The sequence below is a fragment of the Phyllostomus discolor genome, chromosome 4 (genome assembly GCF_004126475.2).
Source record: "Phyllostomus discolor isolate MPI-MPIP mPhyDis1 chromosome 4, mPhyDis1.pri.v3, whole genome shotgun sequence".
Classification (NCBI taxonomy): Eukaryota; Metazoa; Chordata; class Mammalia; order Chiroptera; family Phyllostomidae; genus Phyllostomus; species Phyllostomus discolor.
Genome location: NC_040906.2, coordinates 42,969,541 through 42,994,969, shown reverse-complemented (window position 1 = coordinate 42,994,969; position 25,429 = coordinate 42,969,541). Strand labels below are relative to the sequence as shown.

Sequence of the window (25,429 nt, the reverse complement as noted above, 5' to 3'; positions counted from 1 at the left end):
ATTTGTTTGTAAATGTAAACTGTATGAAAACCCTTTCAAAGGCCTCTTGAGAAAGATCAAGTGTTTTCTAGAGCCTAACCTGTGAAACTAAACAACAGGCAGATAAAATCTGAGAAGTTGTTCAACCGAACTAATTTGTTTTAAATATCAGATATTAAATATTTGATTAAAACTGTGCTTACCATGACCTAGTTCAGAATAGTAGAAAATATTAATTCCCAAATGTCTCAGACACTAAAGGGACTTGCAAGTTTAAACTAGATTGGTTTCTGTAGAAAAAAAGCTATTTTTAGAATATATCAGAGCTGAAACTACTGGCATCTGGAAATTCTGTGAGTTAGCATGAAGGCGGTATGGCTTGTAAAATAAGTGGGGCACTGGGAACAAGAGTTACAATTGACGCCTGGTTCTAGCTTTGCCAATAACTAGTTTGGTGAGCTGGGGTGGGTCATTTGACCTACTTTGGCCTTACATTTTTTTTTTCAGCATAAATGAGGGCCTGGGCTCTGATCTCTAACGTCCATTAAAGTTCTGAAATCCTATAATATCTCTAGAACTTTCTTTCAAACTACACATTGCTTTTTAAATTTATGTATGGGCCTATCCTGAAAGTATTACTGGACCTTATCCAATCATAGCTTTGGCAAACAATACAGCCACAGAAAAGCTACTTACGTCACTTGATTTTATTTTTTCAAACTCACACAATACCTGGCAAATAACGAAAGGTTCCTGAATTGTGATTGGCATAATCCATGGTCAGCTGCAGAGAGAATTTAAGCAAGCTTCGTGTATTGTCAGGGTGCAGACTGTAGATGAGGGCTGACCTGCCATTACCTATGTTTGCGAACCTAACCAGCACTGTAGATGTGGGTTGTGGGACAGATGCCCAAAGCCCACTGTGTAACCATCTCTTGATGCATATATCCAGCTTTGCTATGCTAGCACAGTTTTCACCCTCTCCCACTCACTGGCTTTTCCACCAAAAGGCACATGTACACAGCACCTTTTTTTTTTTCAGCCCTCCCACTCCTAGATCTTCTACCGGATTTACCACCATAGCCCGTTCTTTATACTTGGCATTTTCTCGTTTCAGTGACATCACCTGACCTTCTCCCGGGACTCCCACTCTTCTCTCCTTACCTCAAACATTGTCGTTATGCAAACTGTATTCCTAGACCCTTTACTCTTCCATATTGGATCTCATTCCTTTAGAGTTTTCTTGATGAATTATCACTACTATCCAGACGGCTCCAAAATTAACATCTTTAGTTTTGATCACTTTTGTACAGTTTAAAGCTAACTGCCCGCTTAGCAATATTCTCATCCCTTCCCTCATTCACCAGAGCACATACTATGAAAGGGCTATTTTAGGGCCACTAGAGAATTTGAAGGACTGTTTTTAAAATATGTCATTTCCCGGGCTGGTGTAGCTCAGTGGATTGAGCACAGGCCTGTGAATCAAACAGTCTCTGGTTCGATTCCCAGTCAGGGCATATGCCTGGGTTGCAGGCCAGGTCCCCAGTGGGGAATATGTGAGAAGCAACCACACATATTGATGTTTCTCTATCTCTCCCCTTTCCTTTCCCTCTCTCTAAAAATAAATAAATAAAATATTTTAAAAAATAAAATAAAATGTCATTTCTACAAAAAAGTATGTGATGCATCTCAATACTTGCTGGATTTAACAAGCACTCAATTTTTCATAGAACTAAATAAATTAAAGATGTCCTATTTTTTAAAAGTTAATGACTCTTTTTTATGATTTAGAAATTAGGAGAAACTGAACTCAGGAATAAGGCTTTTGGGTCTTTAGAATATGCTAATTTTCAACTCAAGCAGGCTTGCTCTGGTACATAAAATATAATATGCAGACATACAGTCATTACACGAAACACATCTGTAGTCAAATGAGTCCTCCACCTCTGCTTCTCTCGTCCAGCACACTGACCATGTTCATGCCTGCTGCCCATATCAGCCCTCCCCGGCTCTGTTTATGTCATCCTCGCTCTGGCCACCCAGCCTTAAAATAGAGAAACCTCTGGCTTTCCCTTTCTCACTTCCTCCGGTTGCCTGTATGCTGTCAGACATTGCTTCACAGGATTTTCAGGAGTACCCCTCTGCATTCTCTCTGCCCCTCCCCGAGTGAGAACGCTGCACCTGCAAAACGGCAACAGTCTGCTCTGCGCAGTCCTGACCCCCTAACTCCCTTCCAAATGCCCCCTGCCACCTGCCAGCTGAGTCTTTGTGAAGCTCTTCCGCCAAACTTACGTACCATCAGCAGCTCCCCAATGACTACAGAATGAGGTCTAACCGTCTACATTCAAGATTCACCCCAACTATCTGATCTCTTCAAGAAAAGTTAGATTACTATGTTTTGAAAAAGAAAAGGAATTGTTTACAGTTGAGGATTTTAATGGAAGGGGAGTTTTGAGTCTTAGCGCAATTTGTTTAATCTCCTATCTGCAGGTCTGTTGGGAGAGAATTCTCTGCAAACAGAAATATTGTAAGAATCAACAACAACATTGAATTTTTAGAACAAATACATTGACAAAAGGAATAAGAAGGGTAGAGGGCAGAGAGGTTTGGCTTTCTGGCTGAGGGAGCTTAGAGGCTTCCTAGATAGGCTAGGATGTTTGGAAGTCTAAGGAGGTAATATCTTAAATGAGAGCATTTAGTATCAAGGTCAGACTAGAAGTGAAGCAAGAATTTGATGTACTTATGTATTAAGGCCTACAAGAAATTCTTATGGGTTAAAGTGAAAAACTATAATTATCCTATTTGATATTGCTCCTTTAATTGCAATAAAATGCACATTTTTTAAGAAGGAAATATCCACTGAACAACCAGTGGGTCAAAGAAGAAATCAAAAGAGAAATAAAAATACCTTAAGACAAATGAAGATAGAACACACTAAAGTTTATGGGATATTTCAGTTCTAAGAGGGAGGTTCATAGCCATAAATACAATACAATTTGAACCTATACAAAAAGGTTTAAATTACTCTAAATAGAAAGCAAAAGGGCTGCCTCATGAGACTTTCTCAAAGCTGAAAATACATGAAAATGATTATCCTCAAATACAATATACTCATGTTATGTAGTAGAATTGGCAACACAATCCAACTATTTGAAACACACTCTAGAAGTTATAAAAGAAAGCAAAATGCAGTGTAGAACTTATGAGTACTCTGGAATCAGATTGCCCAGGTTCAAATCCCTGTTATGACCTTTTTAGCTGGCTCTCTGTAGGCAAGTTACTTATCTTTTTATGTTTCCTTCCCTATAAAATAGGAATAATAACACTACCTACCTCACGGGGTTGGGCTGAGGAATAAGTGAGATATTGCATGTAAAATGCTTAAAAGTAAACAGTAGTGTATCTATTTTACAGATGATGAAGCCAAGACACAGATTGGGACTTTAGAACTAAAGTAACACTGCTACTAAGCCCTGCAACCTTGGACAACTCCAAATCCTCACTCTTTCTCCACATTACCTGCTTGATTTGTATTGCTGGAGATATGATCATGGATACGACACTGGCCCTGTCTTCAAGATCAACACATTGAAAAGGTACAAAAACAAGAAATAAGTGGGCAATTCCTCATAGGCACTGGTAAAGGACACTTACCCCAGGCTGGAAGGGTTATAGCCAAATGAGGTATTGAAGTGTGGTCAGGAATTAGATCGTGGGCTTGGGGTGGAGTGTCCCACGCAGAGAAAACAGAAGGCAAAGGAATGGAGCGGTTGCTTTGCTTGCAATGCTACAGGGCTTTGGGAGGACACAGAATATTTGGTATTTACAACAGATTAGCTCAGCTGGGAAGTGGATTTGGGAGTAGGGCAGGGGCCTCGGTGTAAGTGGAAGAAGCTGAAGCAGTTCTTCTCTACCAGCCATGAAAATACAAGTGTAGAAGAGGCAGCACAAGTGCTTGTACACAATGATGTATATTCACTGGCCCAAACAATCAGTACTCTTAGAAGTACAGGCTGGTACTAGTTCACTTGAAGGTGTAGGTCAAAATCCTTTTAAATATAATGTTTGGCCCAGGTCTGGGAGGTCAGTATCTCTCTAGGTGCTGTATATTTTTTAGGGAAAATAACCTCTTTAACAATTGAGAGAAATCTCCCCTACTTCCCTCTTCCAGGTATTCTTTCCTAAGGAAACTTATCTACATTAGAATTATACATATGAACTCCTTTGTTTCGAATGAAAAAGCATCTTCCTGACCTCTTGTGGGAAAAATACTATATTTGGTGTTTTTAATATAGCCATTCTTATAACAGTAGATAATGTATAGAACAGGTTACACTGAATGCCCTATATATAGATGGGTTTATGGAGAAGTGCTGGTTTAAGAGCCTCTTTCAACTCTACTCCTAATGATAGATTATCTCAAGATAATAGGGGGTTTCAATAGTAAGTGCAAGTTTATTATTAATTCATTTATTAAAAAGTAATTAAAATATAAGCTAATTAGTCACCCCAGGAAAGTTCAGCGCAGTACCTTCTTTACTCTGTAAGGCGATTTTGTCCACCTATTGCCTCCGTGAATGATGATAGAAAAGTTATTTGCATGATGCAAGCATGTTGAGAAACCATCTATCTTAATCACCACCAATGACAGGGGAACTCCTTGTGGTTTAATCTTGTATTCAATTTAACCAACACTGTGTGACTAAGTGCCAGGGATATTGTGAGTTAAGCACCAGGGATATTATGAGTAAGGTATAGCTCTGCCCTTAAAGAACCCATTTTATATGTATAAAATATAAAATATCCATGGTGTAATGTAAGTCCTAATATATAAATATGCATCATATCTATATCACACTTGAGAATAGCGAGACGATGTCACCAGTAAACCTGGAGAAAAAGCAATGATAAGCAATTCAGTGATTTTTTTTCGCTCTGGTAACTGGATGTGGGAGGGTTGAATCATTTTTATATAGGTCAGAAAAACATCTGATTAGCACTAACTTGTCTAGTGTTTGATGCTAATTCAAATGAGTGATAATGTTACTTGGAATTGTTATCTTTTAAAACACCCTGGTCTCCCTCATATGTGTCCTAAAATGCACATTGTGAAATATGCACCTGCTTCACTAGAAATGTTCCCTTAGATTATGTAATATATCATAAATATTTTTAAAGTCAAGCCTCTATCTAAAGTATGATAGTGTTCCTAAGAACACCATGTGAATATCATAATTTAGGAGACTCTGAAAGCTACAAAACTTCTAAAACTCTATTTCTCTAAAACTATGAAGGAATATTTTTGTTGCCTTTGAGGCAGAAAAATTTTTATGTGAATCTGTGAGCTGTTTGTCACTGTAATCTGAGTTCTTTAATCTATTATGGATAATTTATTATAAATAAATCAGTTTTTAACTGAATAGTGTTTACATTAAAATAATTTAAAGGACTGTTTTTTGTCCAGCCTGGGTCAGAGCATACAGTCCCCAATTTACATAGAGAATTTCAGGTTTAGTATTTTTTACTTTTCCCCGTGAAGGTGCCATCAGCTTCCATTGTCAACAATGCTATACTGTCGCTTTTTTAACTTATTTCTTTTTTTCCCTAACTTTGTCATCTCCAATAATCATATGGCAGTGACATTGATTTTATAGTAAATTAAGGGCATTATTAGACATGGAAAATTTTATATTTCATTGAAAAAATAGTACATTCCTCTTTTTTTAAGTGTAGTAGAGAAAAGAAATAGTGGTGGTTCCAAGCATGTTAAAATATACCAGGTTAGTTTCCTGTAAATTTTCTGTTTATAGTAGAATTAATTGTAATAGATATTTCTAAATATCTCCAACTATTAGAAACATGACATAACTTTAATTGATTAAAATATTAGAAGTAGTATCCTGTATGTTTGAAGGCAGACAATACCCATTTTACATATGAATATTTGAACATTTCATATTTTTAATCATACTGCCTTTTACTAATACATGAAAGTGTTTCTAGTTTTTCTTTTATAGCTTTACTGAGATATAACTGACATAGGTGTATAAGTTTAAGGTATATGACATGTTGATTTGATGCTCATATATTGCAAGTAATTGTCACCCATAGTTTAGCTCACACCTCTATCACATCACATAATTACCACTTTTTTGTTGTGAGAACATTTAAGATCTACTCAGCAACTTGCGAGTCTGTAATCCAGTACTATTAGCTATGATCACCATGCTGGACATCAGATGCCCAGAACCCACTTATCTTTAACTGGATGTTTATGCCCTTTAACCAATATTCTAGTTCTTTTATTTTTTTATTGGAATAAGCATTTAAAAAAAATTTATTGAATTTATTGGGGTAACATTGGTTAATAAAATTATATAGGTTTCAAGTGTACACTTCTATAACACATCATCTGCATATCGTATTGTGTTCACCACCTAAAGTCAAGTCTCCTTCCAGCATCATTTATCCCCTTTTACCCTCTTCTATGTCCCCCACCCACTTTCCCTCTGGCAATCACTGTGGTGTTGGTCTATGAGTTTTTTAATCCCTTCACCTTTTTTATTCAGTCACCTAAACCCCCTCCCCTCTGAACCAGAAGGACACACGAAGACATGGAGGCTAAGTAACGTGTTATTAAACAATGAGGGGGTCAACAATGAGATCAAGGAAGAAATCAAAAGTTACTTCCTGTTTTTAAAGCTATTTCCCATGAGTTCTTTTTATCTTCACAATTTTCAATATGTCATATACTATATTACATATAATTATATATAATATGTAACTGTAGAGAGTAGGAAGTGTGGTTCAATTACCTTTGTTAAACAGAGAAAATGTAAAAAGTTTATATATTCTACAACAATGATCAACAAACTACAGCCCAGAGGCCAAATTTGACCAACCATTTGTTTTTTAAAATGAAATTTTATTGAACAACAGCCTTGCTCATTCATTTACATATTGCATATGGCTGCTGTAGTAGAGCTGAGTTGGCATGCAGTGCCATTCTTATCAATATTTCAGCTTGGCTTGCTTTAGCTAGTTCTTAATTGAAACAATTACAAAATAATTTGTACAGCTTTAAAATATGCACAAAAGCTGTTTTAACCTTACTTTTAGACATCATTTCCTATTAGGGACTTTTATACTTGAGCCCAAATATCTGGCTTTTTTAAAAAAAAAAACATTCTTTTCAGCAAGATGTGCTATAATTCTACAATATGTAATGTAAAACTGTGCCAATGATAACATATTCTCACCACTCAAACATTCAAATGAACTACATATAGGTTTTATGAAAGGCATACATAACTTCTAATTATTGCATGCCCCTTATTTTCCTACTCTGAAGATGTTTAACTTTAGAGAAATTGGAAAAACCATACTGCCCTTTATTATTACTAGAAATTTGAGGATAGTTTAATTGGGAGCATAAAATAAAGAACCATTGTAGATAAATGAAACACAAATGTATATTAAAGTTAGAAATTATTTTTTAAAAATGAAACTACAACCTTATAACTGTAGAATGCTTTACTTCTGGTTTTTATTTTGCTCTGTTTGCACTGTTGAAAATAATAGGATCTTTTCCTTAAAGACCCCAAAACTCAACCTCTTTCTAAATAGATATATATGCAGTAATGTTCAAGTGCCTTTTTGTCTGCCCTATATACTTCTTGTGGGCCTTATTAATAGCAATTATATTTTATTGCTTGTGAATGCCATCAATTCCAAAAATTTATTCTATAAATATATGTCTTCTGAGCATTGCCTTTATTTACTCATTTTTCTTGTAACTTACAGCTTAATTAAACCACAAAACAACATTGACCTACTAAATTTAAGGCAAGAATAAAATTTGAAAGAAATTCTTATTTGACATTCTCCATTAGTTTGGTGATAGATACTCCTCCCTTAAGGACTGATCAATTGGAACAAAGTTGAATAGGCCGAGATAAAAAAATATTATTCTATTTGTCCAGTTTCTAGTACTGCTTATACCTGAGTGGTTTTGATAGCTTTCTGTTTCCCTTTAAGAAGAAACATAATCTCATAATAGAAATAAAAGCTCAATTGCTAAGTACTCCATAAATGTTAATTTCCTTTCTTTCTTATCTTACCTTTTTACCTCCCTCTCTCCCTTAGGCTTTCCCAACTCAAAATCACTCTTCTCACCCTTGCCAGATTTTTTTTTTTAAAATAACAGTGCTTTTAAAGCTGGTTGTGTGGGTTCTGCAGGAGGTGGGAGGGTAAACGTGACCAGGACTCTCTCACTGCTTCTCCAGGCAAAAAAGTTCCCCTTTGGTTCATTTCAGACCTCATTCAATTTGTAACACTTTTTAAAAAGTGATATTTTTAAAACACTTGCCCGTACCATTAAAATGATAATTGCCTTATAATGCAGTTCCTCATTATGGTACTCATTAGTTTTCAGGTTTCTGGGTATCAGAAATGAAATCTTAGTACTCAATTCTATCTGGGTCATGTAAATCTCCCTGTATAAAAAGCACAATACAACTATTAATTGACTGAATAATAATGTGCATGTATTGAATGATTCCTAAGTTAAGTACCTTTAGAAACTTACATAGTTTGTTAGTAAGAAGGACACTATGATAAAATTAATTTTTAGTAAGTTGTATGAATATATTACTGTACTGGCAAATTTTTATTTACTAGCAATAACTTTAACAATAAGTATTTCTAAAATTATATATGTGTACAGATGTATATGTACACATACATACACATAGATACATTTGACCTTTTATTGAGATTTTCATACTATAAATATTGTTAAATGAAAAAAATTTGGTAAAAAGATTGTAGTATCAAAAGTTACCTTGATCAAGCCACATTGACAGCCAGGGTAATCTTGTCTGAGTAGCTGAGTCAAGTTTATCTGATGAGAAAGCCAGGAATTTAAAAAAAAATTACAGACATTGGCAGTTATATTTAAGTATTCTAAGTATTTTAAGTTAAAAGCAGCACCAGTTTATTTAACAGGTTGCTCACAATCAAGTGGAACTTACTATTTTGGTATTTTGCCTAACTATTTTTTCCCCTTTACAAATGAATCAGTGCCCCATAAAAATAGTTTTTAAATATAACCAAAATGCAATATCCTAACCGTACTAATATATTTTATTAACTGGAATGATAATATTCTTTAATGGTATTCGTCTGACACTAAGTTTGTGTATATTTTCACACTTTCTGTTACATGAACACTAGCCAAAGCAAATATCTGAATGATATTTATACCAGATTGTTTCTATGCAGGAACACAATGTTACACTGTTTGCTTCCTTGAAGAATACAGAAGATTACAAGCTGTGAATGTTGAATACAAACTTTAGTTTCTTTTTTTGAAATGCTACCTCAAAGTAGAATTTTAAAAACTGAAATTTACTACTAATAAAAGGTACTCACAAACCAGAATCTAAACAAACCAAAAAAATTGCTCAGGCTTTCAATTAACCCTCAAGACTAATTTTTATCAAACATTAACCGATCTGTTTTCTAAAAAATCATCTAAAAATATTGGTCTAATAAAATAATAGATCATCAAAATAGTTTAGGTATGAATTTTTTTTCATTTCATTTCAGTGCTGCTTGCATTATGTCTTTGTAGTTTACACGAATGTTCTCCAAATATCAAGTTCATTGATTTTAGGGTGGAGGAAAGAGACTTTTGAGTCCCTTGTCACGGAGAAGACAGAGCCACGGCCAGGGTTTCTGACTGTTCTATAAAGTGCCTTCAGAGTTCCTCCGAGGAGCCACAGGAGCTACTGCTGGGGCTGTGGGCCGGCCAAGCAGGTAGGACGGCTCACTTTCCCTCACTTACTGCACTTTGTTGCTCCCCTTGCATCTCTTTTACATATTTGAAATTCTGGGTAAGAATGAGCTTAGGGGAAGAAAATAATTCTGTTCCTTAAAAACAAATTTGAAAACCACTGTATCGTCTCATGTACCACGGGGAGAAAAGAACGATGTGGACCCAAATCTGAAACAATGTCATCATTAGTAACTTTTGTGGAACTGCCTAGACATTGCGTGCCAAAATAAGGGAAATAGGATTCTGAGTGTAGTTTTTATATATGTGTGTATAAATATATACAGAGTATATATGTACATATGTGCATGTATGTATATACACATGCATGTATATATGTATGCATACACACAGGTGTATATACATACAAGTAAAACTTTGTTCGGGTTTTTCTTTTTTCTTGTACCTTGGTTGTTTGTTTAGGTTTTTATAAATTCAAATTGTACAAAAAAGAACAATGATTAAATGACATTTAGTAGAGAAACTTCCAATGTGTTTCAGAATGCAGGGACAGGTAGAGCACATAAAAAAGCATAAGGATAAACTAAACAGAACAATGGAATCCTAAATGGACACGCTGAAAGTAAGAGCTCCATATGGACGAAAAGGCTCAGGAAGAGCCTTCTGGAAAACAAGTGCTGGAGTAAGAACAGCAGATAAAGGAGGCAGCATTCCTAGCAGAAAGAACAACAGAGATTGGGGGTGGAAGCGTATTTTTCAGAAAGAAAGTAGATTGAAATGAAGTGGGATATTCTGTGAGTGGGATACAAGCTTGAATTGGTAAAATGGAGTTATATTTAAGAAGCACTTTGAAAGCAATAGAAGATGTTGAATTTAAAGTACTCTTAAGGGCAATATGGTACTAACTCTGGTACTCAACAAAAGTAGTGCTTATTGCTAGTCGGCTGGCAATACAAGTTCTGTCCAAGAAAAGTCCAACCATTATTAATATAACAAGAACAGTGTGCATGGCATCTATGTAACCTGGCAGCCAAGGAGAGTGGACTGCAATGCACATGCATGAACAATGACGATTTCACTGTGCTGGTCGGTGGGGGTGGTAGACACTGTTGAGTGAGCATGTGTACTGTGTGGCTCATTCAAAATGTGTACTCATTCAAGATGACTGAGCACATAGATCAATGAATCTGCACCACATTTTGCACTGAGCTTGAATATTCCTCCATGGAAAACTATTGGGAAGATTCAGAAAGCCACAGCTATGGGCAACTGGTGATTGGCAGCTTCACCATGACAGCGCACCCACTCATGTATCACATTGTGTGCAGAGTTTTTTTGGCAAAACATCAAATTAGCCAGGTGACTCAACCTCCTATACAACCCAGATTTGCTGCCCTGCAACTTCTGGCTTTTCCCAAAACTAAAATCACCTTTGAAAAAGAAGAGATTTCAGGAAATCTGGATGAGGTTCAGGAAAATACAACTGGGCAGCTGGTGGAAATTGGGAAAACTGTGTGAGGTTCCAAGGTGCCTACTTTGAAGGGGACTAAGGCATCATTGTCCTGTGTACAATGTTTCTTGTATCTTCTTCAATAAATGTCTTTATTTTTTATATTACATGGATGGATACTTTCTGGACAGACCTTCATATATTCTGAATATTCAAGGGACTGTTCTTTTATTGTATTAAATAACTGGTAGAAAAACTTTAGTTGATATTTTAAAAAATGCTAGATTGCTTTCACAGATTCAAAAATCACACATATAATAGTAGGCATATATGAACATTCTATATTGCTCTTACTATTGAGTTGGAAAAAAGCTTAGGAAGGGTACACCATGACCTACTCCATTACACTGCAGTCAGATTTATATAATACATATAATTTAATTTTTATCACTCCTTTTTAAAGAATTTGGAAACCAATTAAATTTTTGCTTAATGTGTTATTTGAGTAATAATATTTGAAACAAAATAGTCTAGCAAGGTAGTATCAAAATATTATCTGGATACATTAGAAAAATAATGGCTATGCTAGATAATTAAAATCAGGGAAAGACTTTCCTTAAGAAGATTTGACATAAATGAATTAAATGAATTAAAAATGTTATTTTTTCCATTGATAGCTTTTATTTCTGTTTCTTCACTATGCAAGATGTGAAAGCAAATTTTACCTAGTACAAATAAATAAGAAACATAAAGAAGGAATCAGTCAACTGGAAATAACCTTCCAGGGTCAATTCAGTGAATGAATTGAAAGAGTTTATTAGAAAGTTTATTATAAGATTAATTTTAAGGGCGGAAAAGATAAACCGTCATTTTTTAAAGTGACACATTCTATAGTATAGATCTCAAATCAAAATTATTCAGAAAAAGATTTTTTAACCTAACTAAACATATTTCTTTCATTCTTCAGTGTTAAATGTTTCCTCTTCTCCTTTTTCTCTGCCAAAGTTCATTGTGAAAGTCACCTGGTTTTGCTGGATCAATACTATGAAACACTTGTTCAGGGGTATGCATAGGAAGTCTGTCAGGAAGTATGTTTAAATGGAATAGTAGTAAGTGGGCCGTATTCTAAAATGTACACTTACATAACTGCAGTGTTTTGTTTTTCTTAGAATGTGAGCTTGGGAAAAGAAGAGCTGAAGTACATTTAAATAAGGCCGTGTTAAGAAAGGCAAGGGAGAAGAGTGATGAGATGGCTCATTTCAAATCAGAGCATGATTTTGAAGAGTATGAACTTGCCAATTAACAATGCCCATTATAAACTGCTTTTTGGTAGTTCCCCTCCATTTACCAGTCCTGGAAATCTTTAGTAAAAAGGGTTTCACCTGCTTTAGCATTGTGTGGCTGGATCTGCCTAGAGGATATACATGGGGAAAAGAGCAGAGGCTTCTTTTTAAAAATCAAGTTAAATAAAAATAAGTTTATTGACCTTAGGTAGAGAGGAAGGGAGAGAGAGAGAGATGTGAGAAACATTAACTGTTTGCCTCCCATACCCACCCCAACCAGGGATCGAACCTCCAACCTCAGTCTCTGCACTTGTGTACTGATTGGAATCTAACCAAACTTTTGGTGCATGGGGATGACATTCCAACCAAGCCACACCAGCCAGGGTGAGCAGAAGCTTCTTGATCTAATAACTTCTGGATCACTCATAAGCATAAATGTGCACACATCCGCAGACATGTGCATGCCTTGCACAACCGTACACACATGCACACAAATGTGTATCACCATGTAAAAAGGTTCCCACCTGTCAACTGAAGCCATTTCCACATTGTCCAGGAGAGGTCAGTTCATGAAAAACTTACTCTGCTCTTGAAACACTGTGGCTATACTCAATGGTAGAAAACAGAACTTAAGGGCGTACAAACTGATTTGGCCTTCTGAGAAGCCTTTGGAAATCGGTGGAAAATGCCAACTTTTGGTGCTTCCAGGGGCTAAGAATATAATCATTTAGAAATTTTCCATTGTTTATCTTGTTTTGTTTTGACTGAGTTTACTTTGTACTCTTAGGATATTAAGAAGCAAAGCTATATACTTATATGGATAAAGGACTTCATGCTTATTTGTAACTTATAACTTCTAAAATGCTTATTTATAACTCAAGAAACACAATATTGGATTTGTTAAACTGCTACTTTCATGGTGGTGGTATTCTGAATATAACTGTTAACTCTTAAAATGAGTGACCACAGTCAACAGAAGCCTTTTGTTAGAAAATCGGTTTTAATATCAGATTATCTCTGTTGTATGGCCTTAGTGTTGGGAGCTTTACCAAGTAAGAAAACATCTGCCCATATTTATAGCACATTTTTGTTTGCTCTGTATTAATTGGTATATTCTGAGCTGGAATAGACATTAGAGATTATCCAACACAGTTAACTATGCAGAAGAAGACATTACATGTAATGTATTCACAAAAATAATTTTTATGGAGTGCCACACCAAGACCTAAATTTTGAATTCCAAAAACATAGATGTAATTCATACTGAAGAACTTTCACAAAGAGACCTGGGAGGATACTAATTAGAATTTTTAAGTTGGTACTTAGGGGTGAATAAAATGTATTGTTGACTTGTTCAGTGTGAGGGGTGATAAAGCTGCACTAGTTAGCATGATTTTGGCTCTAACGGAAAATGCAACATGAATGGGTGTAACAGTAAGGAAGGCTTACCCAGTAATGAAATGTTGAGTTAAGGTGTTCCCTGAGTAAGTAAGCTAATTCGGCAGCTCGGTTACTTCATCAATGACTTAGGACCTATCCAGCTTTCCATTTTATGATCCTGAGTATCTAGGCTTGTCTGATTAAGTGTAGGACATCTAATTAAATATGAATATTAGTTAAACATTATATGCAATATTACCCATTATCTGAAATTTCAGATTTAACTGGGTCTCTGCACTACTATTTCCTAAGTCTGAGAAATGTACCAGCATCTTGGTTTTCCTTTATAGGCTAGCTCCACTTACAGTCACGAGATAGCTGCCATATCTTTTGGTATTAGGTCTAGATGCCAATATCCAGTGGTATCAAAGGATTCTGTTGGTAGGGAAGAAGGTAAAGGAGTGGTGGTTTGGTAGGTAACCTACAAAGTAAGTCACTAAGGCAAATCTAAATTTTTGTTGACTAAAACATAATTTCCTTTAATATTTGCTAGTTAGTTCTATAACAGTGTGTAATTTATCCTATCTTCAGATCCAAGAATAACATTATTTTTTTTTTCTGAAAAAAGGTTTTTTTTTCCCGAGGCTCTTCGCTTAGAACTATGAAAGTCCTTATCACTGAAATAATTAAGATAATTTTTACTGAGTATTCTGACATGGGGGAAGAAGGTGGCTCACATTCCCCTTTTCCACATCATTCCTAGGATGAGAATCAGAGGTTCTCCATGTTTGCGGCTGTTGAGTTTTTCTTCCTCTTTCTTGTTAGTTCACATCACCCACGGCTAAACTGAACCTCCACTTCCTGTGTTCCCTTCCTCCTTCCACTGTCCCACCATTTGAAACTTATTCATATCCTTAGGGCCCTATTTGTATTTTAGTGGTAATGGCGTTATATGGGCCAAGGAAACTAATCTGTGTTAATATTTACTTTGCTAATGTGTTGGACCTCTGAGGTCATTTAAGGCTTTAATCATTTCAAAAGTTCAACCCTTTTAAAAAAGCACTACAGGAATGCTGCCAGTGTAGGTCTCTTGATAGTGCTGGCACTTTCGGCCTCCCCAGCACACTCACAGAGACAAATAGTTACGAGAAGGTTTGGCCTATATGCTTCCCTTGCCTCCTGGCCTCTCACCGTATGCAATCTTTCATTCCCTCATCAAAGCTACTCTGCAATCCACTGGTTTCTGCAGACTTTTCTCCACCCCACTTCCTGTCTCATCTTGAGTGATTCATATGGGACTTCAGCATTTATAGACAAGCCCCACCCAACACCCTAGACGCGTCATTTCTTGACCTTCTCTTCTGCACAGGCCTTCAAGTCCTAGACTTCGGTGATCTGCTCCCGTGCCACACCCCGGTGCCACCTAGTCAGTCATCCGGCAGCTCCTCAACTGTCTTCATTCCATTGTGCAACCATGCTGTCTTAATATAAATTCTAGCTCCTTTCAACTGTCCTTTCTTCTCACTTTCATCAAACCTACTATTTGACTTCGCAAGGAATGTAAAACCTTAAGAAAATAGCAAACATGCCACAAGCTGCTTCCTTCCTTCTTGCCTCTTCCATCTGGCCTGCATTCCATAGTTCAGCTCATTAACTAATCCATCAACTTCCATCGTCCTCAACCTCTGAACTCCTATCCTGGGTGCAACTAAAAGTTTATCTTTTGTAACTCAATACCTATTTACCTAAACCTGCTAAATAAAGCCATACATCATTGTCATCAGCATTGTGGAGTGGTTAAGAGCATGGACTCTGGAGCCAGAATACTGCTGCTCAGTTCCCGGCTCCTCCACCTACGAGCTGGGTGCCCTTAATACATAGTATGACCACTTCGTGCCTCGCTTCCTTCATTTGCAAAAAGGGGATAATAATCAAGCACATCATGGGTATATTATGATGAATAAATGAGCTAATATTCATAAGATGTTTAGAGGACTAAATAATTGCCAAATAAGTATTTTATTTATCGCTTGTAGTTTTGTTTCCATTTTTAACAATAGCTATTCTAATTTTTACTTTTTAATTCTCCAAACAGCTCAAGCTTCATCACTTCAGATGACCTGGCCTAATTTTCTAAATACATATAGGACATTAGGTGTGAACTACTTTAAATTATAACCACCCCCCCAAAATCAACTACATTCGTTTCTCCTTTTCATCTAAGAGAAAGAAATTACATTCTAAAATTAATTCCCCCCCTTTTAAAAGATCTTATCCCTTCAAATACCTAACCTTTTCCGTGTATATTTAACCTTTCTCTGTCTTCTTGTTTTACTTCCATGAATTTCTCCTTAAAAATAACTCCAAATCCTTTTTCAACCTTACAGTACCTTTTATCCTTTTCTCCATCCTTTCCTTTATTAGATGTCTATATTTACTATTTCTACCTTTACCTCTCTCATGACTGCATTACCCAGAAATGATAGCACTTAATTGTAAGGTCTAACATTAAAATTAATTGGGAATAAATTCAGAGGGGTCAACACTTTGCAACTGGCATTTTTTCAGCCTTAGCCAAGCATCAATATTCATGATTTTGAATGGCCATATATTTATATAATGGCTTTCCTGCTTTTTTGTTCAACTTAACAAATTGTTCAAGTTTGAATACCTCATGCTATTTCCTGTTTCACTCTTCTGAAAGGAATCAACCCCACAGATCGCTACTGTAAGCAAGGCTCACTTTTCACTACTGCACCACAATTACCTTCAAGGTCAGCAATAACATCTCTGCTGCCAAATCCAGAAGTCAATTCTCAGTCTTCACCTTAATCAACTAATCAGGAAGTTGGTAGAATTGACCATTTCCTCCTCTTTAAAACCTTTTTTTCTCAGTTGCCTTTTAAACACCACTTTCTCTTAGTTTTCCTGCCTTGCTTGTGCTTCTTTCTCAGCTTCTTTTGCTGGATTCTTCTCACTTACCTGCTTCTAAATTCGAAATACCCCAAGACAATGTCCTGGAATATCTTCTTTTCATTCTTTACCAATTCTCCCCTGAGGCCACAAATGTTTATTTTTAAAGCTTTAGAAACCATCTATATACCGATGACTTCTAAATTTATATTTCAGTCCAGATTTTTCTCTTGAACTCTATATTCATATATTCAAATGCCTAATCAACATACCCACCTGGACGTCTAACAGACTTTTCAAACTCCTCCATTTGAAGCCTTTGCCATCTCAGTCAGGGAAAATGTGTGAATTTAAGAGAGGGAAACTCCCAGGAACAATGTAACAATAAAGCTGGTAAGAATGAAAGCCAGGGAGTAACAAGGTGTTGAACTTCAGGTCCCCCAAAGTGGAGAAAGCCCCAGGGCTATCTTTGTGGGATAAGGGAAGGGAGCAGGGCCATTGAAAGTTACTTTGCATATCTGAAGAACTTGACCAGTGTTTTAGTAATGTTAAAAAGCTGTGACTGGCCCTGGCTTGTGTGGCACAGTGGATTGAGTGCCAGCCTGTGAATGAAAGGGTCACTGGTTTGATTCCCAGTTAGGGCACATGCCTGGGTTGCAGGCCAGGGTGTCTGGTAGTGGTTTGGGAGCAGACAGGCGGCCCTCTTGACCATGTGGCTGAGAAAGTGGGGAAGCTGGATGTAGCAGTCATGCAGAGCTCTCTCCCTTGGCCACATAGTTTGAAAGGATTCAGAAGGATTCCCCGGCCCACCATGAGGAAGTGCTACATGGTTTTGGATTAAGAATAGGAGCCTAGCTGAGCTGCAGACTTCTATTTTATTTTCCTGAGATACGGTACCCTGAATGGCCTGGTTTGGCAAGGGGAGGCAGGACTGTGTGTGTATGGGAGGGTGTTTTAAAGGGACTTTGGGATTTAACAGTGACATTCTGCCATTATTCTGAACCTGTATAACTTTTGAATAAACATTTCGTTCCTTTTCATCAAACTCTGGCATTGAGAGCCACAGTTCATATTGACAGCAGGCAAGAAACTCAGAACAAAAACTCCCAGGGGCAGGGGGCTTTTCTGTAACAAGGGAAGGAGAGTAAAAAGGAGAATCAGCAAATATAAGATCAAGAAAGAAATGAGAATAGTCCATCCTGACAAAATCTATAAGAATACTTCTAAAATCAGGGCTGAAAGATCATCCACTGGATTTGGCATTTTAGAGGTTACTGATGGCTATTGCCTCAATAGGTTTAATTTAGAAAAATTTTTTTAGGGAATAGGAAAAGGGCTGACCAGGGTCATATAGAAAGATGGCTGTCTGGTATTAACGATCCCCACCAGCCTGCATGCACACACCCCTATAATATTTAAACCAAACTTTTACCCAGAGTTCCAGCTCTGTACTGTATTTCCGAATGGTTGCAGCTACATTTCTTGATAGAAATGTGTCATATAAGTGTCTCATATCCCTTTTCCCCTATTGTTCTCTTTATTCCCGAAGGAATTAACATAAAAATATCCAGTTCTCCTACAGTTCTCCTACATGCTGCATGACACCAACACCTACTCATTCATTCAGAGTAGAAAACATACCTTGGGGATGTTCTGTGTCTTCCTCCTTACCCGTTTCTAATCTGTCAAAGGGACCGCAGCCCCACCTCCACCGCTCTAACTCACTGGAGTCTTTTCCAACCACTGGATCCACTCTAATAAGCCTCCTCACTGGTTCCCTTGCCTCAGGACTCCCCATTTCTTACTCTCAACTACATAGTTACTGGTTAACTTTCAATAAAAAACTTTAGTTAAAAACTAAAAGCTGCTTACATTTTCCCTCTGGCAATAATACAATCTTTTAGAACAGCACATCATGGCCTTCAAAATATGGTTCTCACCCCCATTCCAACCTCACTTTATGACAGTTCCCTGCTTGCCTTAACATAATCAAACTGAAGCACATGCATGCATATACTTCCCACATTTCTTCTATGTCTGGGATAAATAACTAGAGCTTTCAAAGAACATTTTTGCTTTAAATTATAAATACAATATTTAAAAGTTTGTAAAATCAAAAAAAATAGCCTTGACATTGCTATTTCAACAGAACATCTTCATTTTCCTCCTAATATTCCTCTATGAATACACATATTTGTAAAGATAATTTTGCATAACATTATAACATTTTATTTAGCTATTCTTTCTTGTGTTGCAGAGCAGAAATATCAAAATTTGCAAAACATTGTTTTGAGGAAAAGAAAAAAGTGAAAGAAGAAAGGAACAAAAAACAAGGGTGGGGACAGAACAGAGCTATGAATAAGGTTTAAGATGCATACCATATGGCCTACTCATCTACCGTGAGTGAGCCACACACTTGGCTCTCAATTTTCTAGGAACCAGTGTGAAAACAGAAACAACAGAAACTTTGTCAGTTATCCAAGTCCCAGTGCCCTTGAGATTTAAAAAAGTCCCAGTAATTTTGACTCTTCTTGGAACACACATCACAGAGAGATATTTCTCCTGAGGTCCTCTTAAAGAGAACCCAGGGTGATACACTTCTGGGAAGATTCCATATTAGAGACAGCACATCTCATCCTGAAGGTCAATATAGGTGGGCACCACTGCACAAATCACAGAGTGATTTTGTAAAAAACATCTTTTGGGAACTCATTTGACAGTATCAAGGTACCCAGCTCTTTGCAAGTCTGCTTTAAATCATAGGTAAATACTAATATATTGGAAATACATATAATATATATTATTCACAGTAATGGCTGAATTTTTATCCTTTGGGAAAGCTTTCTGAATATTGTTTCCCTTCAAGATTGAGTTTCAATCTCAAAGTTTTAGATGAAATCTTAAAACTTTAGATCTCATTTTGGGCAGTTGAAGCTTGCTTAGAAGGCCAGATGTTAGGCTGAGAAGTAAAAATCCTCACTTTCTGATCATAAACATCATCCCCCTTGGGAAAGTCTTCTGAGCAAGAGAAGTGGCTGGGCCAGGAATGTGTCTCCATAACTCTGGGTTGCTCTGAAAGAAGTGGGCATGCCACAGCAACTTGATCATCCTCATATGCAACCTGTGTCATAAACAGGAAACCACTGTCAGGACAGAATATGGAGAGACAGAATGGTTTTCTATAGGCCACAGTGTCAGACAAGGGCGCATTTTATTGCCCTATTTGGTTACCTGTATGCAGAGCATTTATGAAAAACTGGGCCAGGCTCAGAGGAAGGAGGAGTGAAAACTGGTAAAAGAAATATCAGTAACTTAAAATATGCAGATAATACCATCTTACTGGCAGAAAGTTGCAGTAATTTGAAATGAGTTCTGATGAAAGTGCAAGAAGAAAGTGCCAAAGCAGGACTGCATGTGAACATCAGGACAAAAATAATGACTGTAGAAGAAATGCACAACTTTTACAAAGGCAATGGAAACATCAACATTGTTAAAGATTTTATTTAATTTGTTCAGCCATCCATTCAAATGGAGCCTGCAGCCAAGAAATCAAGAGAAGGCTGACACACAAAAGGACAGCAATGGAAGGATTAGGAAAGATCATCAAGAGCGAAGATGTGTCATTAGAAACCAAGGCTAAGATTATTCACATCCTCATATTCCCAGTTACTATGTAGGGATGCAAAAGTTGGACAATGGAAAGGCTGATAGAAAAGAAAATTGATTCATTTGAAATGCAGTATTGGAGAAGAGTCCTATGGATAACTTGGACTTCCAGAAAGATGAACAGGTAGGTGCTACAGCACAATAAGCTTGAAATCTCTAGAGGCAAAAATGACAAAACTGAAGCTGTCCTCCTTCAGGCACATCATGCGAAGGCAAGGTTCTTTGGGAAAGACAACAATGCTGGGAAAAATAGAAGGCAGCAGGAAAAAAGAAAGACCAAACATAAAAGAAGCCATCGGCACGAGCCCACAGAGCTGACTGCGCAGGGGGACATGGTGGACATCACTCATTCAGATTCGTGCCAGGGGATGGAACTGACTCGACCGGCATGTCACATAGAAGAAGCCTGGACACTAAAATCTTTGACTTTGCATTATCTTGAGTTTTTCAGATTTGATAAAAATAGAAGCAGTTTTGCTAACTTTGCTTTTATCAGTATTTGTAGGGCTGTTGAGATACGTATGGATTGCTGTTCCTAATGAATTCTGTCACTTAACTAGATGGCTAACCTTAGGGAAGCTACCTAAAGTTTCTGAGCTCAGTCTTCCTCCATTATAAAATGAGGACATTGTAGTAATTAATGACCTTCCTGGGACTCCTTCCACATGTAAGTCACACTGACCCTTTGACCATCAGCTATAAGTGAAGAATCCCCTCAGAGAAGAACAAGTGTTTCTGTAATTGTGAACCTGGAGTATTCTGAGGCAGTCACACATCTTAGGTAAGAGCATGGGCTTTGCAGGGGGAAAGTGCTAGACTCACTCTGCAACTGACTAGTATGTGGTTTGGGGTATGTATTAACCTTTGTGAAGCTCAGTTTCCCTATCTGTAAAGTGAGTATAATACAAGCTCTTATAGAGTTGTTGTATTAAATGGGACTGTAAATTCAGCTCTAAACAGTGTCTGGTGAAAAACAAGTGCTCAATCGAAAATATCTATTTTTAACATTGTTATTTCCTTGGGCCCACTGAAATAATTGCTCTTCTAACAGCATTTCTCTAAATTGAATATCAACACTATTATAATTACTGTAGTTAAAATTTTTAAGGTGCCAACTTGGGCTGACTTGTTTAGAAAAAAAAATTGGAAAGACGTGGACTCAGAGGAGTTTTTTGAAATAATCAAAACAACCTGTATGCTGACCTTTACCCTGCAGTTCTTTTATTTAATAACAGTCTATTAATAAACACAAGTTTAAGCTGTTGTATTTGCACTAAAGTAATCTGAGCCAAATATGCTAAATAACAGCAATAATAAACTCTCTTGTACCGAAGAAATTTTAACACAGGCTTGCCTCATTTTTCCTCCTGTTTTGAAATGAGATTATGGGCAAGTTCTTAGTTATGAGTTCCCATCTATTCTTTTAACTTTTGATCACACGTAAGTTGTATTTAAGTACAACTAAATGTGATAAAATCATCCTTAGATGGGTGAGATAAGCTTTGAAGGCTATATCAAGTACTGTATTTTATAATTTAAAAACAATTGTTTAACAAGAAGAGGAAAAAAAAAATCCCCCAAATGTGGGAAACTAGGGTTCTTTGCTATGCTTTTAACTACAGCAGGAAATATGTATTTGTTTGTTATGACCTTAGTGCTTCCATAGCCAAATTAACTTTCAAACACTAAGTTTTCATTCTGTTTAACCAACAATTTTCACCCTGCCTTGTGGAAACTGATAATTTGAGAGGAGTGCAAGGAGAATACTTACATAATTACATTTTGTAAGGCCTATTGTGTCCCCACAGCTTGGTGACAGACCCTTTGTGAACAGGGTACACTTACAACTACAGGGTCCCCTACATGGTGTGCTCATTTGCCCATAGTAACTGACTGGGTTAAAGGTTATTCCTAAGGAACGTGAAATTTTACAGCCAAAGACTTCTGAATTACCGTTATGTTTAAGAATGCCTCTTTCTTGATTCTAGGTTTTTCCTCATTTATGAGCTGTGAACCTCAACTAACTTACAGCTGGTTGTAGAAGAGTGATCACTTGTATTTCTGCTAGCAAGTGCTCTGCAGGATAAAGGGTGAGTAACATGCTATATAGATAGGTGAAAATCACACTGTTTCCTCAGTCTTGAATACTTACATGGAAATATCCAAAATTTATCAAGCCATATATAGACTGTTATCACATCAATTCAATTTTTAAAGTTTCTTAGGAATTGGCCTACTTTCTGTCCTATAGCTCTATTTTTAAAAAATAATTTGTTTAATTAATCTCATAGAACTTCACTTATTTTAAAAGCAATTAAAAAACTGCATACTAAATTCATAACAGCTTTCTAAAAATTGCCTATAATTATTGTTCATTTGCCTATATTTATTATTATTGATTTAATCAGAAGAGATTATTAAGTGGATACATCCTATAGCTTGGGAATTAAAGAATGACAAAAAGGGGGATTTAAAACTGTTGCTGAACTACAAGAGATCTACTGATTTTGCTCAACATCCCAGTGCTGACTGAAATAGAGTGTCCCTGTTTTGATGGCCTACCTGTTCGATCTTGCACTTTTTGGTTAGTGATGGTAAAAGAAATTGGTGAAGTTGAATGTAAAGAACAGCCAAGAATGGTTTAACAGAATCTTGCCAGAGTCTGGCAGAAACCCTGCTCGCTCCCCATTTTGTCCACCTTTAAACTTGCCAAGCCTTGTTCACTTTGGCTTTATTTTAAAAATGCATTTCTGGTGAGTAAGGAAAGGTTTTGTACTGTGTTTTCAATGACTCACCCAAAATAACTCCATTCAACTTGTGAAGGGTCCTGTTCTGAATGCAGATTGTGTTTGTTCTGAGATGGGCATGAAGGCGCTGCAGAAGGGAGATTAGAGAAGGGAAGTGTGATGGGAGAGGCCAGTGCAGGTCAGGCACACATCGGAACGATTTTAAAAAAGACATTGTGTGTATGTGTGTGCATGTTTTAAAAACACATTTATAAGGTCTGTACCATTTAAAGCTTCAAAAAATACATGAGTATGAGATACATGGTCCATCTAGTCACTAACTTCATGTTTTTGACCCTCATAAAATGTAGGAGACACTTACTTGTACATATATAATTCCAAAGGTATGCATAATGAAATGATAAAAATTTTTTAATAGTTCTAAATGGCTTCATGTAGGAAGTAATCATACATGATATAAGAGCTAGAAATAATCTTAAATTAGGAAGAAAATGTATATTAATAAATTGATCACATAATAGGACAGTGTTAAAACTGGGAAATGCAATAATGACATCCTCCTGTTTTGTTGTGAACTGCAGAAAAATGTTTACTTTCAAGGGGTGTAGGTTGAGCACTTGATAGTGAAAGATATATCCCTTGAGAAGTTTATATGATTCGAAATGTCAGAGATCTTTGAAAGCAATATTTTAGGGTAGGACTAAAAGGAAAAAATAAAGGACAGACCTAACCTTGAGCAGTGAGACTTCACAGCTGAATTAAAAGCATTTTGTTATTCTTATGTGTAACTTTGTCCAGATAGGAGGATTTCAAAACCTCTTTTGAGTTGTTTCAGTAATTCATTAAACAGACCAAATAAAGCTTATTCTGTTATATAATCTTGCTTCATGCCATTGTTCATGAAGAATAGATGAGCCATTCTTACCTGTTGCTCAGAAACACCAAATAATTGAGCCACTGAAAAGAAAAACTCTCCATTAGGCTTTACCACGGAGAGGGTAAATTTAGCATTATGTAGCAAAATGAAGAAATTGTGACCTGGAAAAGATGAAACAAGGGATAAAATTGTAAATTTTCAACATGCACAAAATCAGAAAGTATATAAACATACCCAGATTATGTAAGTAATTTTCAGGGTAAAGTTCCTGCGGTATTAACACCTGCTTCTCCTTCCGTTGTGAACTTGGGAAAATAAGGGAAATCAAAATACCAGATTGTTATGCTCTATTAATGTTTCCTTATGAAGATGGTGAACTAGTATAATAATCTGTGAATTTTTGCTAATGTGAAAGAATATATAATAGGTGTAATTATAGACCTTAAGTATGCAATTTTGTTACTTTAAAGTATATACAAAAAACCAGCCCTGGCTGATGTGGCTCAGTGGATTGAGCGCCAACCTACGAACCAAAGGGTTGCCAGTTTGATTCCCCGTGTAGTGCACATGCCTGTGTTGCAGGCAAAGTCGCCAGTACGGGGCATACAAGAGGCAACTACGTACACATTATCTTTCTCTCCCTTGCTTTCTCTCTCCTGTCCCTTCTCTAAAAATAAATAATAAATCTTTAAAAAATAAAATATATACAAAAACCCAGAAATATTTAATGACTAATAATGACTTAAAGGAATATATCAAAAATCCAATCTAAGTTAGACAAACCACTTTTCCTCAATGACTAACACATTTCTTTCATTCCCTTTTATCCTATGGCGAATGATTTCACTGTTATCCTTGGAAATGATAATAGTTACATTGAGAGACCACAAAAGATTTCATGTTGAAATGCATTTCAGAAATAGTGAGTTAGGAAAGTTAAACCTTTTTCTTCTTTAAAGTAAATCTTGAGGACTTCTAAAGTCTTTGACATTACCTTGGCTGGGTTGGGGTAGGGGGAGATGAGGATATAGCATGTAGTGTTATCTGAACTTATTTTACATAGAATTTTTCTCTACAGGTAATCCTATTGAAGTCTAAAGTGCTGCTCTGCTTGTTTAATCTGTATTCTATTTATTGTACACCTCCCAGCTCCTCTTTGTCTTAGTAAATGGTGAAAATTTGGTAAATTGAATCGATACCACATTCTGATCACATTCTGAATTATTAAGAATTCCATGCACAAAATAAAATTTTGATTCTGTAAATACTATTAAAGAAACAATGCCCTAACTAGAACCAAAATTCTTTAGCATGCTTAACAGTAAATTGTTTTGTTAT

General features: G+C 36.5%; 1 long non-coding RNA gene across 1 annotated transcript; it reads left to right on the top strand.

The window, feature by feature from the left end:
- Window positions 1-3,037: 3,037 nt before the first annotated feature.
- On the top strand, window positions 3,038-24,624 carry LOC118500059. Its single transcript, XR_004902582.1, has 3 exons — window positions 3,038-3,575; window positions 9,656-9,798; window positions 22,456-24,624. It is a non-coding gene; the product is annotated as an uncharacterized LOC118500059 (long non-coding RNA).
- Window positions 24,625-25,429: the final 805 nt, after the last annotated feature.